Source organism: Myxocyprinus asiaticus, chromosome 9 (genome assembly GCF_019703515.2).
Source record: "Myxocyprinus asiaticus isolate MX2 ecotype Aquarium Trade chromosome 9, UBuf_Myxa_2, whole genome shotgun sequence".
NCBI lineage: Eukaryota > Metazoa > Chordata > Actinopteri > Cypriniformes > Catostomidae > Myxocyprinus > Myxocyprinus asiaticus.
In genome coordinates this window covers 38,158,734-38,182,741 of record NC_059352.1, presented here as the reverse complement: position 1 = coordinate 38,182,741, position 24,008 = coordinate 38,158,734, and positions in this window count along the sequence as shown.

Sequence of the window (24,008 nt, the reverse complement as noted above, 5' to 3'; positions counted from 1 at the left end):
GGCTAATCCCATGCGATATATATCATCCGCTAATTCATTTCCCTGTTGGCAAACTGCATCTGCCTTGGGCAAAGCCCCTCTGCCCCAGTCTCCATGTTTGTAGTAACTCCTCCCCCATTGGGCAGGATCTACCTTGAAGACTCTGCACATGGTTGGAAAGACCATGTGACGTATCCTTCCCCTTAAATATCCCCCCCTCTCTTTGGGCGAGGTGAGGTCTCCGCTGTGTCTTCCCCTTGGGAGGGACACCCCCCGACTAGACCTGGCGGCCCAATTGGATAATCCCCCTTCTTTTTTAGGGAGTGGAAAAAAGAGAAGGGGAAAAGAGGCCACGACTGGGTTAATCCTGTCTCTATCTTTTGGGTAGTCGACTTGTCCCCAAAAAGGGCCGTTTGACCCTCATAAATATGTTGGGGGAGGTTACGTGTTGATCTGGTGTGCTGGCTATGAGGCACACAGTAGTCTGCCCACCACACACCGTCAGTTCACGTAACACAGTTCAGCCAATTGTGACATTTCATATAGGGACCCCTAGTGTCACTACATTGACACAACGTCGAGTGAGTGACAGATAGGGAACGTCATGGTTACTTGTGTCCCTCCTGCCACAACGCTGAACTACCCACTGAAATGGCCGGACCTTATATCGGCTCCTCAGCATAAAACCTGAACGAGTGGTTGCATACCAGCTCCTTTTATACCCGTATGTCTGGGGGAGTGGCATGCAAATACCACTCACCAATTTTCATTGGCCTTTTATCAAAGACCAGAGGTGTCTCGCGCTCCCAAGAGTGACCCCTAGTGTCACTACATCGACACAGCGTCTTGTTCCCTCCATCAGGGAATGGAGGTTACACAAGTAACCATGACGTAAACAAAAGAGTCATTGACTCTTTGAGTGAAATTAAATCTCATTTTTAGCAGAGAAAATAATATTAACTACTGCACATATTACTTATAATACTACCGTATTGACATTACTACCGTTTAAAAAAATACAGTGGCATCGCCATGCAACCCTACTATGATGACAGGGCCTGAGGGTCATATTGATGGATCTATAATGTCATAATAGTGCCTCCATGATGGCATAATGGAGCTTCAATGATGTCATATTTGTGCCTCTATGATGTGCAGCCTCAAAGATGGCATAATGTGTGTCTTTATGATGTCATAATTGGGCTCTGTGGTGTCTTAATGGGGTATTTATGATGTCATAATGGTTGATCTATGATTTTATAATTATGCCTCTATGATGTCATAATGCAGTCTTTATTATGTCTTAATGGTGCCTATATGATGTCATTATGCAGTCTCTATGACCCAAATTAGGTTGAAAGCATTTTTCAGTGTTAACAAAATAAAAAAACAGTAAATTATTTTGTACTACGTCTTGTGTGTAAAAGTCACAGTAAGTGCTGGTTAATCTAGGGAAAGCATGGGGACTTCATTATTGCTGATTTTCATAAATCATAACATGATTTAGAATAGATTTGATCTAAAAATCTACATGTTTATATAAATAACTTTACCTTGAAACTCTCATGATGGCAGCCTCCATTTTGAAAAAGTCTATATTTGTGGAAATGTGTCTGTGGTTTTACGCCGGTTTCACATATCCTCCGTGAGTGGGGCGTGAGCAGCGTGTTTTCGTTTCGGCACCCATTTTAACAGATTACACCCTTCACATTGCAGGCACAAGTTGCAAGGAGAAGCGTCCCAGACACGGCAGTGAGCGGATAGTTTCGGCGCCGAGTCTATTTTTGCTGCATGGCTCACGCTGGACTCAGCGGTTCTGGGTGCAGTAGAAAATTAAAATAATCAGGAGATCATAGAAAAGAAACAAAAGCAAATAAAAATTATTTAAACCAAACAATACACTACAATGTATAGGTCTGCATGCATGCAAACACAAAATAACTAAATAAAGGAAAGAATAAATAAATAAATAAACTGCAGGACTTTTGCCCGTGTAGTATATATACAGTTTAGAAGAGATGGACCACTGGTATTAAAATAAATGGGAGAAATTGGAATGCCTGACTTATAGGTAAAAGTCAGATTTTACTGCTGACTTTAAATATGTTCTTTGATCGTAATCATGACAACCGTTTGGAAATTTCAGTCTTTCCCCATTCAAGTAGATAGGAGCTGCACTTTAATGCCACTGCCCAGCCTGCCCGAGAGCGTTCCAAATGTGACTGCAGAGTGGACTGACTTGCCTTGAAAGGAACTTTGATATATTAACCAATTACGACCAAGTATGCTGATAAACAAGTGCAAGTGACTGCCCACCATTGCCATAGGAACCTAGAAATGAGAGGTGGCCAATGTGAAAGCCCAAACACCACGCATTGCTCATGCCTCACTCACACCTTGCTCACGCCCTCGCTCACGGAGTATGTGTGAACCCGGCATTACTGTCTTCCTAAGAAACACCATATACTCACAGTAACTCCACAGACAATATAGAGACATAACGATTATATTTTTCATAAAAAGCACACCTTGTGTCTATGGTGTTACCTTAAAATGTATACAAGATTTCTTTCCTTCAGAGCAAATTAATCTTATTATTATTATGTTTTCTAATTAAAAGTTATTTGAATTCAGATTGAAAGTGAATTTAAACCCCTAAAATTAAATACTAAAAAGTTATTACAATTAATTTGTTATATTATTTTCTTCCATTTATGTCAAAACACAAAGAGATAACAGTTCTAGCTTGAATGAAATTGTATCAACTGATAAATTCCACACTTTTATTTCAATAAAGCAATTCAATTGAATTCTTAAAGTAATTATTATTATTATTATTATTTTAGTTTTTTGGGAATAATTCTCTAACATTCTGAAAGGCTCACGTTTGACTGTACGCAGACGATAAGCGTTCGTGTCAAAACCAAGTATACTTTGGTGGTGGTATAAGTGGTTGTGTCACCAGTATTTCATTAAAATTCTTTATATAATGTAGCATAAACTCATGTATGCCATTCCAATTAAAGAATGACACTTATTAAGGCACTTCTAGCTCTGTTGCTGTTATTGTGTTCTATGAAGTGACATTAAGGCCAGGTGTACACAGTGCAAGTTCTGACACTCTGGAGGTTGTGAGCCCCTGCACACGTTACAAGTTAATTTACAAATATGATTTAGAAATAAAAAAGAAGACTGTCCTGGTCAGGGGCTGTGTTAACTGAAAACACTCCACCATTTACTAATGTAAAAAAAAAAATTGTATATTATATATATATATATATATATATATATATATATATATATATATATATATATATATGGATAATTATTCCAAATGCTGTCCAACATTTGACAGATTCAGATTTCGAGGGGATGCTGTCTGATTTCATGACTGCATACATCAATCATTATGTCAGTGTGCTGCCATTTACTAGTAAAATAAAGTGCACAAAAAATACAGTGCAGCCATTTACTAGTAAAATAAAGTGCACAAAAATTAAAAGGCACTAAGTCAGCACATTGTTTCTGTTAATTATGGATTTATTCTAAGCGCCAACATGACATTTAGAGCAGAATTTTTTGTTATTTTAGTGGAGTACCTGTGTTATTGTGCTTCAGATGTGCTTGCTTCTCATTTGTCACTGCATGTTGAAATCAGACATACTGAAGAAGATCCGTGAAGTCTTCTCCATGTAAATGCACTTCAATGCCACATGCAACCGGTTAAGTTAAAAATCTTCACTTCCAAAAAATCTAAATTAGCTGCAAACCTGCCGCAAATTTGCAGGTAGAATTTGCCAGGTCGCGATGGGTCTGCTGTAACCTCCGCTATAGAGTGTTCAGAACCAGCCCACATGATCGGAATTGCGCTGTGCAAAATTGGTTCAGTTTTTGTGAGAACTTTTGCACCATTGCCTAGTCTGCATAATTCATTTAGTGAATTGGGTGCTAAACCAGTGCAGTCAGCATGTGTAAATAAATAAACGCTTTTACCAGGTGCAGTTTTTTATAAGTTAACACCCCTATGTTGTTGCTGTTCTTATAATTAAGTGCTGTAAGCATGTTCAGCCAGGTTGCTAAATTTTGCCAGACTTAGTTGATAATTTGGACAGCTTCCATCCCTTTAATCATACACCCTCTCTTCCAAACCCTTCAAAGACAGTCAGCAAACTCGTTATCAGTAAACCCTAGTAAGCAAAAGATGGACAGGCATGGCTACATTTTTCAGTTGGCTAAAAAGGGTGGACGTTTGGTTGTTTACAGGGCTTATGGCTGTCACAGAGAAAGGTGTGATATCACCAGACACCAGTTACACCATCTGTCAGGTAAAAAGTGGATTTTATTTTTGGTGTTCCAAAAAAAAAAAAAAAATATCTTACAGCACCTTTATATCTAGATGTAGTTCTTATGACGAACTGAAGATAAACATAGTTAGATATTGTTCAGTTACACACTACCAGCCAAGAACTTTGGTTTAATCACACTCAAGCACACTATGTGTGTCAGTAAAGCCTGTTAGCATAAATAAATGCCCATGGTAAGCACTGATAATTCTAGAGATGGGGCTGGGCTATAATAATACAATTTGTACAATTATGTAATAAAACTAAATAAATTAGTACTACTAGTAGTAGTAGTAGTAATAGTGGTAGTGGTAGTAGTAGTACCATCTTGGAATAAGAATTATAAAAAATAAAAAAACACCAATATGAAACATCAACTCTAATGTCCACAATGCAAAGCTCCCTTCCCAGCTCAACCAGACCTTTCATGGAAACTAAGCTGCAAAACAGGGTCATTCAGAAATCTTGGTGGAACCTTAACCAAAGTTCCCTTTAAGGCATGACAGTCCATTCAGCGGCCATCTTTTGAACGCTCCCAGGCAGACTGGGCAGCTGTTTTCTATGTAAATAAATGGCATAAAAGTACTGCTCCTATCTATTTAATTGGGGAAAGACCAGAATCTTCAAAATGGTTGGTCAAGATTACGATCAAAGAACATATTCAAATTAGCACTAAAATATGACAACAATGATATCATACATTATGCTTCTTTAGCTCAGCTCATGCTTAAATAAACAAAAACAAAAAATAATATATTTTTCAGTTCAGAAGTGGTCCGTCTCTGCTAAATAGTCACTGCCTTCAAATAAGAAAGCCCACCTTTACATATTAATACCCGTTTAGCCTTAGGCAACTTTTTCCATCACAGTGAAGAAATAAGGAGATACAATTTTTCATATATGCCAAAAAAATATATTATTCCAGTGGGTGTCTAGATGTGGAGGAAGTCTGCAAAACAGATAGTAATTGAGAGAGTTGGATGAAAAATGGTCATGTTAAACTAAATTCTTATTGTTTTGGTGTCTGAAACCTTGACTATCATAATAATTGGACTTCTGGAAAAAATTTAATCCTAGGATATGGCCCCTTAAAATGTTTAACAAAACCTTAAATTTCCCCACACTTTTCTTTTCATGTTTGTCATTCACCTCCCTTCATCACTTCCACTCTCTAGTCAAATACAGTATATATTCTTTTGACTCACTTCACAGAGCATATTACATTTGCCACCCCAACAGTACTTCACAGGAGGATTCATATCAAACTTCCTCACACAAAATTTAAACAGTACTATCATGTGCAGTCATCCCCAAACTAACACACACACATTCATGAACATCCATCTTCAGCTCAGGTCTCTCCTTCCCCTTACCCTCTCCTGACATTTCTCTGCTTTCCCCCTCCCTCTCTTCCCCTCTCACAGGAGCTGTGAGTGTGTTTGACCTTAAACCATTCCTCTGCCTTTACACTGTCAGCTCCGGTCTGTGTTCTCAGGGCCTGAGAGATCCCCTCCTACAATATGTTTGCCGACAACCCATAAGAAACGACTTGCTCCATGTTTATCTATTAATAATTCAGCAGTGCTGAAGATGGGAGGGGGCAGTTTGTCACAAGGGGAATTTATACCTTTCACTAATGTTTGGGCTAAACGGCACTTTCTTCCGATCTGAGAGAAAGAGAGAGATAGAGGGAAAGTACAGTTTAGTGTGTTGTTGTTATCAATAGTTTAAGGGTGTATTTATGTATGAGTCTTTAGAGAATGAAATGCCATAACCTTGTGTCTCCTCTCCCTGGTCCTGGACAGGTGTATTTGGGTATGTGTATATGTCAGGGTAGAAAAAGGAGAGGGATTACAAGGAAAAACATTTCTATAAGATTAGATATAACTGTTAAAACAACGCTATCCAGTGATTCTGTGTTCATAAAAGTTACGTCGTCAAAACTATGAAATAACACAAATAAAATTATGGGAATTATGTAGTGACCAGAAATTCTCAAAACCGACTCTAACATGTATGCTTGGTACTTGTTGACTTCATTTCCTTCACTACCTGTTCCAACTCATCCATAAAATAAAATAAATAAATAATAATAATAATTAAAAAAAGAAGGTAAATTCTTTGAGTTTCATATGTAGGCACAATTACGTATTTCTTGAGAAACAAAGTTTGGTCAAACATTTGACTGGAACTGTACATACAGCACACAAAACATGTACCAAATATTTGAAGAAAGTGATCAATGTGCAAAGTATGTCATAGTCCTGCAGAACCTTCAGAGATGTCTAGAGCACCTTATTTCATGGAGCTGCGAAACAATCTCCTCTGCGGTGAGGGGGCGCTGAGCGTACACAGGAAAACAGAGTAACATATCTACAGTACATAGGTGAGAAGACCGATGGCAAACTGCAAGTAGATTGTAGCATTACAGCTTGTCGAATTTGCCAAAAAAACGGCACTACAGTACATCAAATATGTCATTTTATTTATGCCGACATCACCGTGCAAATCAGTAGATTTGCGATGCAGAAACCCTGCAGCAGCAAAGTTGCATTTAACAGCCAGCCTCTCCCAGATGACATTGAGCAAAATGCTCATAAGTAACAAAAACAAGCTCATTAAAAAAATCTGACAATGTAAGAAACCCGCGATTACATGACACGTATTATTCTCTGTTTTGACGTTGATATGTAAATGGGTATGAACACAACACTTGTGCACATGTTATAAGCCGGTAATAATGCCGGTAAAGTTTACATGCAAAGTGAAATGGGGGAAGAGGCCAAAAAAATTAGATGCACCTATCTGTTTTTGCTCAAGTTCTTGTGTAAGTTTGAATGAAACATTTGTGGGTGCTGTTTTTTTTTTTTTTTTTATATATAAATCGTATCATATCATGAGGCTTCACATCATATGGAATCGTGAAATCTGTGTATCGTTACATGCCTAATATATATATATATATATATATATATATATATATATATATATATATATATATATATATATATATACATACATACATACACACACACACACACACACACACACACACACACACACACACGGTTAGGGAGTAACGGAATACATGTTACGGGATTACGTATTTAAAATACAAAATATTAGTAACTGTATTCCACTACAGTTACAATTTAAATCATTGGTAATTAGAATACAGTTACATTCAAAAAGTATTCTGATTACTGAAGAGATTACTTTACATTTTATTGTCATTTGTTTCATTTAATATTTAGTCCTTTCAGATGGAAAACATTTATACATATAAATGATGCAATCCAAAGTGCATTTGAACAGTGGTGAAACACTTTCTTATGATGTGTTACATTCATATGAGCAGACAGAGAAGTAAGTTTAAGGCAAAAGAAATAGAAATAAACCTTGTGTAAATTGTCAGCTTTATACAAAGCTAAAATGCTATTTCTAGCCATTTTACATGCACGTTACCAGGCATGATCGTATTTTTTTATCAAGAAAATTCACGTTGGATCATAATTTCTTTTTTCTAGTAAGACCTTTGATATTGAGGCAAAAATCGTATTCTTGATAATAATTTTTGTATTGTTTTCCTGTAAAAATATCTAAAAAATCATTTAAACAAGATCTTTGATTTATCTTGTTTTAGAAACAACACTGCTGTAACATTCTGTCTGTATTGTCTGTAACGATGGGCTGGCACTGGCAATGACGAAAGTGTAAAGAACCCAAGTGCAAATTTATTAAAACGTGTAAATCCATAAACCCTAACTACAATCATAAATAAAACATGAACATGACTTGACAATAACTTGGCTTGACATAAACTTGACATAAACTTGACATAAACTTGACATAAACTAACCACCAAAGTTACAACAACAAACATCACCAATACCTGACTTTAGACCATGGAAAACATGAGGATTAAATACATGACATGGCAGAACACATGACAAAGATAACCAATAAACACACAGAACTCTAAACAAGAAAACAAGACAATCAACCAATGAAAACAAGACACATGAACATGGAGGGAAACATGAAATCACATGACAAGAGAACCACATGACATGAAACAGGAGCTAGAATTTCAAAATAAAAGACATGAAAAACATGAACCAACAAAATACACATGACAACTGCATAAGATATTTAGGTTTTTCAGAGAATGTATTTTTAAAATGTGTATTTTGTCTTACAGTACTGGCAGTTTTTATAGTCAAAACAAGTGAAAAAATCTACCAGTGCTGAAGAAGTAATCCAAATTATTTAGAATACGTTACTGACCTTGAGTAATCTAAAGGAATAAGTTACAAATTACATTTTACAGCATGTATTCTGTAATCTGTAGTGGAATACATTTAAAAAGTAACCCTCCCAACCCTGTATAATTATATATATATATATATATATATATATATATATATATATATATATATATATATATATACACACACACACACATACACACAAACACATACATACATGTACACACACAGAGTTGGGCATTAACAGATGCGATGAATTTTATTGCATTCATTTTTCTTAATCACGATAAAAGCTTTTACCATTAATAAAGCATAAACACTGGTCGGAGTTGGACGGAAACTTGTGTCCGCCCAGACCCATTACACTGACGTATACACCACAAACACACACACAACATCTGTGTCAGTTACAAATAATGGGGAATGGACATCTTATAGCTATTTGTTGTACAAAACAAGCCCAGATGTGACTTGTTATAAAAATCAAGTACTTTGCAGCCTATCACGAAAATGCAGAATGGGACATTGTTTGCAAGCACTTTTCATGTGGAGTTCAAAGTGGTGCTTGAAGCTGGGCCTGATGTGAATCATGTATGTGGCTGCATGACTGCTGTAGCAAAGCAGATAGCCACAGTCTGCCAGCTGATTTATATTGTGGACGATGAGAGTTTAAGAGATTTAACGCACATTGCAATGAATATGCAACCTATGGGGGACTATTTCTTTCAATTACTCAACCTCCCACTTAGACTTAGCCAAATGTTTAATGTTACTTGAATTGCTTATATTTTAGTGCATTTCTGTCTTTATAATGCGGAAGGCTTCGTTTTTAACAATTTAATAAACTATTATTGTTACATATTGTTTTGCTTTCTTTCCTAAGAAGAAATAAGTGCATTTTGACAGGAAAAGAAGTATATACTGTAAAATTTAAGCACTTTCAAAATCTGCAATTAATCATGATTAACTATTAATCGACAACTATTAATTTACTATTTTATTACTACATATAATGTATATATTAGGGCTGGGAAATTTAACACATTAATTTCTTTAATTAATAGCTCACCATATATTAATAGTTGGCTGTTTAACACATACAAATAAATTAATGCAATTAATGCAGTATCGTTTTTTTTGTTGTTGTTGTTGTTGTTGTTGTTTATTTTTTTCACTTCCTAAAACGTCACTAAGGTTTTTTTCCCCACCAGAATGGAGACATCACACGCAAGCGGTGAGCTAAGTGTGGGAGAGATAAGGGCAAGCTGCTGTGCTATATCTCTTCCTATCGCCGAAAACACTCTTTCACTCACTACGTTTACATGGACACAAGAAAGCAGCGTTCCGGTTTACATGCACTGTATAAGTGGCATACTCTTTACACCCAAATACATGCGCCTCGGTCAGTAAGCAGCTTTCTCCACAGCAATGTACAATAATTTCCCTGCGACACTTGTGTAAATAACAAACATGGTATTTGAGGAAGACTTTTATTCCCTGTTGCTTCGCTTTATTTCCAGATATTCCAGAGTTGTTGCTGTGCTTGTTTTCTTAACTTTCTGTCAAGACCTGCAGTGGAATTGCTCTGTAATAGTGGGGTTTCCCTCTTATGTAAAACTCTGGGATTCCCACAATGTACAAGCGCATATACATGAACGTGAGGGACAGCCAATATTTTACATAGGTGTGTATAAATGGGTATAGTTTATAATGTATGTGCTTTTCCCACTGTACTCCCAGAAATGTTGATTTCTTTTTGCTGTGTTGACATGTTGTTGGGCTCCATCCTATGACGTTAGGGATCTGGTCTGTTCCAAGCACATGTGCACTCTTCAAAAACCTGTAACAACGTTGATTATGCATTCACATGGCCACAAAAACCACGTTATCCAGTAGAAACATAGGTGTGTTACACCACTTTCTCTTAATCCCTTAAACGGAGTAAAAAAATCAGCATTCTTGTTTACATGACATTTCAGAACACCGCTTATTGCAAAAACCCTGGAATAAACCATTTTCTTAAGTGCATATAAACATGGTCACTGTCATCTGAACCAGTGTCAAAAGCGATACCGCACGAGAGAGACCTAGCATGAGCATGATAGAGACTGAATGGCATCCAGAGAAAATAACAGTTTTGAGATTTTAAACTTAAGCATTCAATTTGGTTTGTATCTGTATGTATAGTGTCTAATAATGCATTGGCAATGTATACTTAAGCTTATCTTGATCTTGCCAATAAATCTTGATATGAATTGAATCTGCCCATTTGATCGTTTTATTAAAGTGCACTGGAAAATGCCAGAAGATTTTTACCAAACTTTTAATTACAGCATGTCCACTGATTTTATGGCATGCACTGTATACATATATTGTATCAAAGATTTATACCTGTTAAAATGTGTCTAATTTAACTCGAAAAAAAGAAATGGAAAATTTTAACATGTACATATTTAAATAATTAAAATAAATGTTGATTCTTGCAATTTCTTTCAGACAAAGTATAAAGTAAATATATTTATGATTATATTGCAATGTTTGTTTTAATGTGCCAACCATTTAATAGCAATTAATCACAGAAAACTGAGTGATTTATTAGTTCAAATGTTTTAATGATATATATATATATATATATATATATATATATATATATATATATATATATATATATATATATACACACACACACACACACACACACACACATATCAAGCCTTGGGAAAAAAAAGAGGTGCTTAAGAGTGCATTTAAATAGGTAACGATCAGTTGAGCTCTCTTTATTCCCTCTGTTTGTGCTGTATTCACATCTGAGGATAGCTTTACCTCTCACTTTCTCCCTAATTAAGTAGCCTTTAAACATTTTCCCTGCTTAGAGCTCGCTGTCAGAACAAAGTAGACATTGTTTTTCGCTTTGAGGCTCTCAGTAAGCGAGAGCCTCCTAACGTTACTGCGGGCCAATTGGGCAGCAGTCCTCAGAGGCCTGTGATGGAGTAAGATGCAGAATCGACCCTATCTCCTTTCTGGGAGTACGATTGTTTAATGGAAGAAAGATTGCTGTGTTCACTGCTGATTGCATTTGGACAGGGCCACTGATGACGCTGGGAGGTTCCTCGGCCCTGAAGGATAATGATTAGTTGAAACTGGAGATGGGGAAATTCAACTTCCCATGAAGTTGAAGGGCAGTGCGTAATGGCCCAGTATGGGCTTCCCCTCGGAGCGGACTGGTTAGCCGAGACCACCTTTGTTTACATACAATGAGTTCTAATTGGGATGGTATTGGTTTTTATTATGTGCTATTTTTTTAATGATGGACATGTCACAGGCACTGAGGCTGTAATAGACACTCAATCCCTCTGTGTGTACTGCAGTAACTGACCTTAAAAGGCCTTAGCCGTCTCTGTTGAATTCATATTTTCTACAATTCATGGTTTGAGCAAAATAAAGACACTCCAATTCAAAAGAGTACAGTCATGAAGATGGATGTGGGTGGTGCAAAATGTTGCCCTCTGTTCTGATCCCAGAACCTAACACACCCAGAATCAGTTTAGCTATGCGCATCCCCTCACAAACCACATTCTCTTTGATATGGAAAAAGCACCATATCATGCTGATATATTTACATTGATATATCATTAACTGACTATCAAACCCCTTCAGAAACAAAGAGAATTCTCTGAAGGGTAGCTGCTGTCTTTTTGCATGGCTCATTAGTGCACTGCCCTCGCAAAAACATAATGTTATAAAGCTAATACATTTTTAGATTTCTTCTCCTCATGATATAGGCAGAGAGAAACGGGTCAGACAGAGGTCTGAGTGCAGGCGATAGCCTTTGTGTAAAAATTATTTATCAGGCATTGCCATTGCACTCTTTTCTGCAGAGTTTCCTGTTGATGTGATGAGTTGAAATGGCTTCTTCAAGAGAACGGCGATGTCAGTAGCCACACAACATACATTTGCACAAGCACACACACACACATTATATTTCTTTAGATGCCACTACTTTTAATTTGATACAGGCTGCTTGACTAAGTACATAGAGGAAGCAAGCATGAAAGATAGTTCTATCCCCACCTTCCAAGGGTATCCCACTTTTGTGTTGTTGTTTGATAGCTTTTACTGTTTGTCATTAACTCGGACTGAAGAAAGCAAAATGAATGTTTGCATTACTCTTTAAATCATCCGAGGTGGTTTTAACTGGTTAAAGGAATATTCCGGGTTCAATACAAGTTAAGCTCAATCGACAGCATCTGTGGCATAATATTGATTACCACAAAAATTAATTTCGACTCGTCCCTCCTTTTCTTTAAAAAAAGGAAAAATTGAGGTTACAGTGAAGCACTTATAATATAAGTGAATGGGGCCAATTTTTGGAGGGTTTAAAGGCAGAAATGTGAAGCTTATAATTTTATAAAATAAAGCACTAACATTAATTCTTCTGTTAAAACTTGGGTTTTGTTTGAGTTGTAAGGTTGTTTAAATTGTAATTTTTACAGTCATTTTAGGGTTTAAGGATTTGTTGACATTACATCATCATGGCTTGTAAAATTGGCTATAACTTTACACAGAAAATGTTAGTACATGATTTTATCACACTAAAATCATGTTAACATGCATATTGTTTATGTCTTGTGGCTATACATTTAAAAAAATTAGTATGTTAATGTTCAAAAATTGGCCCTCATTCACTTCCATTGTACGTGCCTCACTGGCATCCAGACTTTTGCTTTTCTTTTAAAAAAAGGAGAGGCAAGTAAAAATGCATATTTGTGGTAATCAATATTATGCCACAAATGTTGTCGATTGAGCTTAACTTGTATTGAATACGGAATATTCCTTTAATTACACAGTTCAGTGGTTACTCAGATGGTATTTCTAGACTAGCAAAGGCATTTTGTCTTGCCTAAAACATCTGAACTGCTTCTGAAATGCATTCTCAGTTTCTGAGGCAGAATTTTGAAAGCCTATCAAGATCAGTTCTCTTACCTTGTTAGTATAAATCACTGTCAGCATAGAGTGAGAGATGTGTAATACATGATAAGGGGGATGGCAATCATTTAATATAGCTGAAATCTTTTTTAACACACACACACACACACACACACACACACACACACACACACACACACACATAAACACACAGCTTGCAGAGCTAGCCTAGTGTTAGCTGCACACATCAAAGACGGCACTTGAGGTGAGAACATGAGCTTGTGAATGAGATACTAGCAGTATGTCACAATGCAGCCAAGTTACGATTCTACACTGCAGCGAATAACACTGTTGTGACCAGAGATTCGTAAGGTACAAGATCTGTCTTTATCACAGACCGGAGAGACTGCAGGGTGGCAGAGCAGAGAAACAGTGTAGCAAAAGTCTTTGCATGATGGCCTAGTAGCAATGTGGGTCTCTATTAGAGATAATTTAAAGCTTTTTTGAAAAATGTGGCTTGATATTAGTAGTGTTCGACCGATATGGGTTTTTAATGGCTGATGCTGATGCCGATATCCAGAGAGCAGGGTGGCCGATAGGGTGATACAATGCCGATATATCACATATAATAACGTAAACACAAAATTGCAAAAAAATAAAATTAAAAAAAAATATATATATAGCATATATAGTTTTATAGCACTATATTTCACACAAAACTTTATCTTTGTAAAATAGAATCTAAAAAATTATATTTTAAATGGTAGATGGCAGTTTCTTCTAATTTCTGTTTAGTCATCAAATTTTAGTAATTTATTTGCACATGAAGAAATTGTTAATATATTAGAAAGAAGGAAATGTCAGTACACACAGTAGTCCAGCTACCATGGATGGCATGTCCACCTTAGCAATCACATTTTTTTTAAATACTACAGAATTAAACCAATTGTACATACAGTGCATAGTGAATAAGACATTTATTATAGCACACGTAAAGTGCTTTTACTTTGAAGTTGCACTCACATGCTCATGCGGATTCAGGGTGAGCAGCAATGCCTGCTTGGATTGTCATGGAGTGACCGTCATGATTTTTGAATCAGAGGAACTTTTGATCCTGATCCTGAAGTTTTGATTCTGGCTGATAGAATACGTGCTTTAGATGAAGACATTAGATGAATGCTCGATGGGAAGAAAATGCTTGATTTTTGTGAGGTTTGTGAATTACATCTGTTTAAACGAGTTATCTGCATATTTGCAAATGGTATATAATAGAAGTTTTGTTGATATTTGCCTTTTATCATTAGAAAAGAAAATTAAAAGTAACAGGGAACTGCTGAGGAGAAGCTGATAGAATACGTGCTTTAGAGGTAAAAAAATGAGCGCTGCACAGGATGCTGGATCTGCTCAAGTTTTTTGAGGTTTGTTTATTACATCTGTTTAAATTAGATATGTGCATATTTGCAGATGGAATATTACATTAATTTGATTGACATTTGCCTTTTTATCATTAGACAAGACAGTTAAAAGTTACAGAGAACTGTTGAGGAGAGAGAGGGAGAATGAAACAGGGTCTGCGAAAGAATCAAACGCATCTGCCGCGGCTCTGATATGCGGACTGTTAAAATGAGACTGTGTTGCACACCGGAATTTTATTATAGTAACACAATGGCATGTAACAACAAAATGAACCATGACTGGATGTTTACATGTCTCAGTCGCTTCATGTGCAAGCAGGTGATTTTCAGTGCCCTCAAGAAACAAATCGGCCAAACAGGAAAATTTATCGGCCGTTAATTAAAAATGTCAGAATATCGGCCTTGGGGATATATCGGTTGACCATTAGATATTAACATTTATTAAGCTGTGGTTGTGTGCTATGATGTTATTGAAATATGCTTCTGCAGTCATAGACTCAAGACTCGCACATGCCCCTGGCACAGTCGAGCTATGGTGCTTGTGTGGAAGATGCAGGTTTGATTCTGGCCTGGTCGTCTCCTTATGCCATTCCCCATAAATATGCTACAATTTTGTATTCCTGTAAATATTCCTTGTGGACATTGAGCTCGTTTACATGAACGTTCTTACACCGAATATGCTTAATAAGCCAACAAAATATAAGGTTATGTAAGTGCCTTAAACAGCTTTCATTTATTGGGATAAGGTCATAAACGGTTTGAGCAAAACTTGATTGACACAGGTAGATTTTTGCCCATTAGCCAGCTTTTGCTCTGCATGTAAACACCTTTACTGGCATTCTTACTAGCCTATCTAATGTGCGTAAGTGTTGTGTGCATGTCTGTTTACATTTATGTCAACAGCATAAAATAATCAGATGATTTCAAATGTCATGTAAGTGTGGTTTTCTTACATTGTCTGATTTTTTTTTTATTATGGCAATCGTTTAACAAAACTGAATTCTTATATTAACACACACACACACACACACACACACACACACACACACACACACACACACCCATTCACACATACATATCCTCCTCTCATGTATTATAGGCTTATTTGTTACCATATCTAATCATGTTAATGTTTAGTTTGTAGTTGGAAGTCAGAAGTTTATCAACTGCATTGTATTGATTATTAATTGATATTACTGCATCAATAAACTTTTTTATACTTTAAAGAGAAGTGTTTTGGTATTGTTCTGCATGCACCTATGTCAAAGGCTGGCAGAGGATGTCAGTGTTCAGATTCAGTCCTTCGTTGTTTTCCTTTTGAATGTCAATGTTCTCCGGACGTCGACTTTCCTAAGATAACAATACTATATTGAGACTGATATACTGTCTGGTTATTAGTCCCTGATTCCAGGGTGGTGCCCCAGCAATATTAATCCTTATTAATATTCTACTGATTTTAATATTTAATAGTTATCTTAGATGATTGTTGATTTGAATGATTAATAAGCTAATGTTAATTCTAATCAATGTTCTGTTGATTTTAATAATTAATAATTATCTTTGATAATAATTAATATTCTATTGAATTTGATAATTGATAGTTATCTTTGATGATTGTTGATTTAAAGGATTAAAAAGCTCATGGTGATTCTAATCAGTGTTCTACTGATTTTAATAATTAATAATTATCTTTGATAACCAGCTAATAACAAACCCGCTCCTGAACGAAGTGCCCAACATTGTCTACCTGTTTCCTCCAGCATCTTCACAAGGTCCTTTGCTGTTGTTCTGGGATTGATTTGCACTTTTCGCACCAAACTACATTAATCTCTAGGAGACAGAATGTGTCTCCTTCCTGAGCGGTACGATGGCTGCATGGTCCCATGGCGTTTATACTTGCATACTATTGTTTGTACAGATGAACGTGGTACCTTCAGGCATTTGGAAATTGCTCCTAAGGATGAACCACACTTGTGGAGTTCCAAAAAAAATTTTCTGAGGTGTTGGCTGATTCCTTTTGATTTTTCCATGATGTCAAGCAAAAAAGCACTGAGTTTGAAGCTAGGCCTTAAAATACATCCACAGGTACACCTCCAATTCAGTACACCTCCTATCAGAAGCTAACTGGCTAGTTGTCTAAAGGCTTGACATCATTTTCTGGAATTGTCCAAGCTGCTTAAAGGCACAGTAAACTTAGTGTATGTAAACATCTGACCCACTGGAATTGTGATAGTCAATTAAAATTGAAACAATCTGTCTGTAAACAATTGTTGGAAAAAAATACTTGTGTCATGCTCAAAGTAAATGTCCTAAACGACTTGCCAAAACTATAGTTTGCTAATATTAAATCTGTGGAGTGGTTAAAAAATGAGTTTTAATGACTTCAACCTAAATGTATGTAAACTTCTGACTTCAACTGTACATTCAATCATTTTAAAAATTCTATTTCCCATTAAGAGATTCAAAGTGTTTTTCAAACATTTATTATAACAATATCTATGTCAATATCAATGACTAAAATTGAATGCTGCAGTATTATTACCCATTAGTTTTATTAGTCACTGTTAATTGTCATTAGTATTCATAATCATTTAGTAGCAGTATTCAAGGCAGCACATGTAAGCTTTATATAGGTTGCATATGTTTTTTTTAAATCATGTGTGTCTTGTATGCTCTTACTGCCATGTGAAGCTTTATATAGGTTGTATGTGTAAGCTTTCCTTATATGAGTTAAAGTTTGCATGTGTTGATGTGTGTTTTACATTATAAGGGGAGGGTAAGTTATTTTAAACAGTAAGGGTATGCTTAAATACATCCTCCAAATGTAGTCCTTTAGAGAAAGACTGCTCTTCAGAGAAAAACAGAGAGACCGAGCAACCATAACTGACATTTTCTTTCTCTCCTATGTCTGATAACTAAAGATTTAATAAATTTGTTATTTCTTGGCAAATTTAACTGGTGTAGCTTCATGACCTCACAATGGGGAAAAGACATACATTTAAAGTCTTCATTATGAAACATTCAACAGGAAATGACTTAGTCAAACTTTAGCAAAACATTGAACTGCATATACTGTAATTGAATCAACTAAAAATTATAAGACTCTTTCACTTCCATGGTATAGGTATACATATTAAACTGTCTACATGAAAATTGAGTGACTGTCAATAAATTAAGTGAAACGTCAAACTGAATAAGTAAAACTTGAGCTGCACTATTTGGACAAAAAGTCATATTGCGATTATTTTGAAAAATATTGCAATTTGAGATGCAATTATGATTTTTGCACATGTTCAACTGACAAAAGGCTACTGGGGTTCTCTTAAAAAGAACCAAACTGAGATTTCTTTTTTTTTTTTTCAATTCACCCACAAACAAATAAATATATTGTATAAACAGTGAAACAACAGTGTCTTCTTCATATTCAGATTGTACCATCCACCATGTACCTGTTTTTGTCCATTTTGTGATAGGGTCTCAGCCCACTAATTATCATCATTTAGTTTTAACCCAGCCAACTTGAATATTAGGGGTGCTCCAATCAGAATTTTAACATCCAATACCGATCTCCAGTTTTCTTTCCATCTAATTGTCCGATGCTGATCATTTAACTTTTCATCAGCAGCTCTGTCAAAACTGATTATATGTAAGCTTTCTGCTCAGTGTCACTGTTAACTGAATTTCCCTGTTGGTAATACCATAGTTGTTGCCTAGTTTTTGCTGTCATAAATACTGTTGTTTGGTTAAATAATTAAATAAACATAAAATATTCCATTTAACTCTTTACTCTAGCCCTTAAACAAGTAGGCTTATTAAACTGTTCTCTACTGTATATCAAATAGTCCTAAAGAACAAGGCTTAATGTCAAACTGAAGTTGAAAGTGAATGTTTTGGTTAGTTTGTCACCATTTAATTTAATTACATTTATTCATTATTTTATTATATTTAATTTAACAATGCATTATATTATAGTATCTAAATATTTTATATAGATTTATTAAATGCAAGTTCTTTTTAATTTTGTTGGATGTTGGTAATATTAGTTCCGCTTTCACTTGTTTCCACTAGGAGTGTAATAAGGGCAACACGCTCTCTTTTGAGGTAAACAAATGACAGGAGAATGGTTTAGTGTAAATAAATTGCTTAGCGCACATAAGCAAACGAAACCGAACTCTGAGCACTTCTGTTACTCTAAGCATGAGATGGAGTTGTGGAGCACAGAACTGCTCTAAAAACAATGTAATAATGCTCTAACTTAATATAGACTGGACAGAGCAGTGCAAATAAACTTTAAGGCGAGCAGACTATTTATGCATTTAATTAAATCGCTGCCCTTTGCGATTTAATAATCGCTCAAGGTCATATTACGATTTCTATTTTATTTTGATTAATTGTGCAATTGTCGCAAGTGAAACATTTATAGTATATTAATTGTTTTAAGTGCTCTCTCTCTCTCACAAACCTATTTAAAGTATTAACTTTATACTGTACATAAGTGTAAAATATATAAAAATGTAAATCTGTTATAAAGGTGTAAATGTCATCTAAAAGGAGTCCTCCACTTCCAGAGAAACAGATGATGTGCTTGACATATGTTCAGGAGTATATCCCAAAATGTTCTATGACCCCTGTACAGTGCCGAATTTTCTGAGATGACAGGTCACCAACATATACATGGGTGTCCTGGTTGCTGAAATACTTCAGATCACTCTCTAGTCACCTCTGCATTCCCTGCAGAGATAATCAACAGTTGGACTATAGCATGGTGGCTTAACCAGTCACTTCATCCTTCATCACTCATGTGACTCCACTCCAGATTTCCTTTTTTTCTTTTGAATCACAAAAGACCACAAAACTAAAAGCTAAACTAGCAATAATCATTAGCAATAATGATTTATTTTATTAAGTCAGAAAATTAACAAAGTTTCATCTTTTTTTCTCCTACAAAATGGTAACACTTTATAATAATGTTCCATAGTTAATACATAACTATTTAGGAACTAATGCAGGACAAATGAAGAGTACAGCATTGACTCTTCAGTCACTACTACTAATATGAAAGAGTAATTAATGGCAAATTGATGACTTGTGTAGTTCACTATTAGATAATCAGTAATTACTGAATATTTTGTACTTCCATAAGAATGACCAACTAACTACGGATCACTTCAAATAAACATTAAGTTGTTATCTATTACAAAATGGACACCTCAAAATGTTGTGCTCGTAGCATACTACAAGCCAGCTGGCTTTGCCTAGTGAGACATGCCCTCATGAAAAGGCTTCTTCTTGAAGAAAAAAAAAAAAAAAAAAAAGTCATACAGCCTAAATCAGCACTTTGTAGCCGAAGCAGGACCTCCTGTAGATTTACTTTGATAATTTTTAACCTAAGTGAGATGATATGACTCTTTATGATTCCAATATCAACAAAAATATTCTGCCATCAACCGTTTCATATATCCTTTCTACAGTGTTCTTAAACCACAAAAACCATTTATAGAAAGAATAAAATCACAACATTTAGTTCACAACATCTAAATCACAACATTACCTAATAAAATATCAACATAAGCCAGCTTACCTCACATATTACAGTATATGTCATCCGGCTTATTCAGGGTTTCTCTTCTAATCATGACCAATGGTATTTTTTTATGTAGCAGAAAATTTACTTTTAGTCATTAATAGAGAAAATGTTAACCCATCAGTAACGACTCAAGTGTTTCCAATTTCTTCTCAGGGTATTACTTAGTATTAGGACCAGTGATGCTGAATCCTGGTTCTGGATGGCCAATTGGTAGAGTTTAGCCCCAACCCTAGTCAAACACCCCTGAAGAACCTATTCAAGGTCTCCAGGATTATCTGAAAGTAACAGGGTTGGAGTTAAACTCTGCAGGACACTGGCCCTTCAGAACCTGGAGTGGGCATCTCTGATCTGGACCATTATTATAAACTGGTTCCCATGATTTTCATTCTCAATGAATAATGTGTTATTTGTCCCTCCATAAGGGTTAGTAACCAAAACCATGGAAAAACAATTACCAGTAAAAAAATAAATAAATAATAAAAAAAATACAAATAAAAAAAAAAAAAAAAAACACAACAGGATACAAAGTAAACCCAAAGAAAACTGTTTCTATATATAGCAATACCGAAACAATTCTATTAAGGACACAAGGTCTAAAAAAAACTACACATAGAACAACTGTAGTACTGAACATGCCAATACAGTTATAAAATATTTGAGCAGAAACTGAGCAAAGGCTGTATATTGGCTCAATTCAACTAAATGTTAAACAAAACGATGAAATAAAATATTCAACAGCTGGGAAAACTGTAAAGAGAAACTGGTCAAATTATGTCTCAGTAAAACATTGCAACATTTAACAGTTAGAAAGACTGTGGAAACACACACACAAAATGTCTTCTTGGGTCACACATTATATTACGTGTCTTTTATTCTGAAATTACAAGTTTATATATACAAATAATATATCAATAAATCTCAGGGCCAGCTCTTGGGCATAGGCGACCACCTAGGGACAATACAACACCAGGGCACCGTACAAGGGCAGAAACACTAATCTCACCCAGGGTAATTAAATAAAATAAACCCATGTAAAAAAAAAAATAAAAACCTAGTTGACATTTAACGGAACTTGAAACATTACTATAACCCCAAATTACTTTTAAATATTGATCAAAAACTTTCCCTCGGCCATGTCTTCAAAGCGTTTCTGACCAATCTTGTCTTAGCAATCGTTTGACATGCGTTTGCTTCTTAACACAGAGAGCCTTTGGGAGTGATGCGCATTTGAGAACAAAACGTTTTAACAAAATTATCCAAAAACTTAAACTGTTGCTGGGTCACTTATAGTAATGACAGGAGGGACCCAGAACTGATATATGCAGTGTTTTTTTTTTTTTGTTGTTGTTGTTTTTAAAATTAACTGAGACTGGCATACTATTTATAAAACTATCAACTCTTCAAAATGAGCAAAGGGTCAATTATCCAAAACCAAACAGCCAATAGCAAGTCCCCAAGCATGAACAATAACTACATTATGTACATGTTCATGACATAATTTGAATTATTAGCACATGACATTCATTTAAATAGGTAAACGTGGCATTTTACCCCGTGTACTTCAAAAGTGGAATAAATAAATAAAATCTTGCCTAGGGCACGAACAGTTTGGGCAGGCCCGGATACATTATCAATCTTGTATTGAAGTAAATTTTAGTGCAGTTTTTGCCGTGGCAATACACCCTATTGCAGGGTTTTTTTTTTTTTTGGGGCTGACCACTTATTCACTTTACGTTTAAGCGAGTAATATAAAGGAATGCCATGAGAATATTCAACATACCTCTTCTGTTTTTTGGCACTTTCTGCCCCCCCGACTTGCATTTCTTAGTACTGTGTGGTGAACAGGATGACGACGACTCTATGGAAGACAAGAACTGGGAGGAACTAGAGGGTGAGATGTCTTTGGTCTTCTTTCTTGCCTTTCTGTCTTTTCTTTTTTTCCTTCATTTGTTCATGGACATTGTGATCTACTTCATCTGAAGAATCAGTGAGCACTATACTCTGACACCTTTGTATCCTTTTTAGTTGACAATGCTGTTAAATTGCACAGAAATAAATACTAAATGCTATTTAAAAGGTCACTTAAATTTCTTACAACGTCTTCATCCCAAAATGAAAACTGTCATCATTTACATACAGTTTGGAATTAAAATGCATGTATGACCAAACAACACAAAACAAGAGATTTGAGGAATGCTCTTTTTCATACAACAATGATGCAGTGACTATGTTCCGTCAAGCTTAACAATGGACAACAGTGCAACAAAGATGAGCAGTACTGAGGTTAGGAGGGAAAGATCATTAGTGAACAACTTAATTAACCTTTAACCATGATTAAATTTAATGCTATAAAAGTACTGTTCATTGTTTATGTTAATTAACACAACCTTCCTGTAAAGTGTAACCATCAAATGGGTTTGAAACAAAAAATGATTAAATGATAACAAATGTAATTTAACTGTTCCTCTAATGCACGCCACGAGATGCACCTTTAAAAGGGTGGGGAACTCACTGCCCTGGAGGACCACTGTCCAGCAGAGTTTAGCTCCAACTCTAATCAAACCAACATACTCTTACTGAGAAATCAAAAGGATTTATACGATGTGGCTAATTCGTTTGATATAAGACTGCACTCGTATAAATTCATACAACTTACACTACAGCCAATGACGTTGCTTACACCGTTTTCGTCTAATAAATCACAATTACTTGCTTCGGACACACATATCAGCTTCCTATTATGTTTACACACCCTACTGATTGGTGCGGTTTAGGAATGGGTTTTGGATAAGGTCAATATATTAACAACTCACCTCGCACACGGCACTCGCTGTAACAAGGCTCAGCGGGCAATGACAGGCAGACGAAGACGATGAAGTGAGAAACCCAAGTGCAGTTTATTTCCAATCGTGATAACCAGAAACCCTAACTATAAATGTGAACAAAACAAACATGAATGACTTGACATGGAAACAACGTTACATTAACATAAACATGGACTTGACTTACACCAAACAATACCTGACAAACATGAGGGCTTAAATACAAGGACATGGGTAACAGGTAAACAAGACAACCAATCACAAGACTAAACTATAAACAAGATAACAAGACTAAATTAAACTTTAACCAATGAAAAGACTAGACTAATAACAAAATAATCAAACAATGAACAAGACACATGAACAGGAATTCACATGACCTGAATAGGAACTAAAACTTTTATTTTAAAGACATGAAAACAAGAACAAAACACATAAACGTGACATATCCCCCCCACTAGGGGCGGCTCCCGACGACCTAAAACAAATTCAAAATTCACTGTGGCTACATGGCATGACACAGAAACATGGTATGGCAAGATCCAGACTTGGCCATGGTAGGCGTGACCGCTGGCTCGTAGAGCAGAGGTGGGCCTGGACCATGGGGCTAAGGCGTGGCTGCGACGTGGCCTGGAGCAGGCTGATGATCCAGGGCAGAAGGTGGCGCA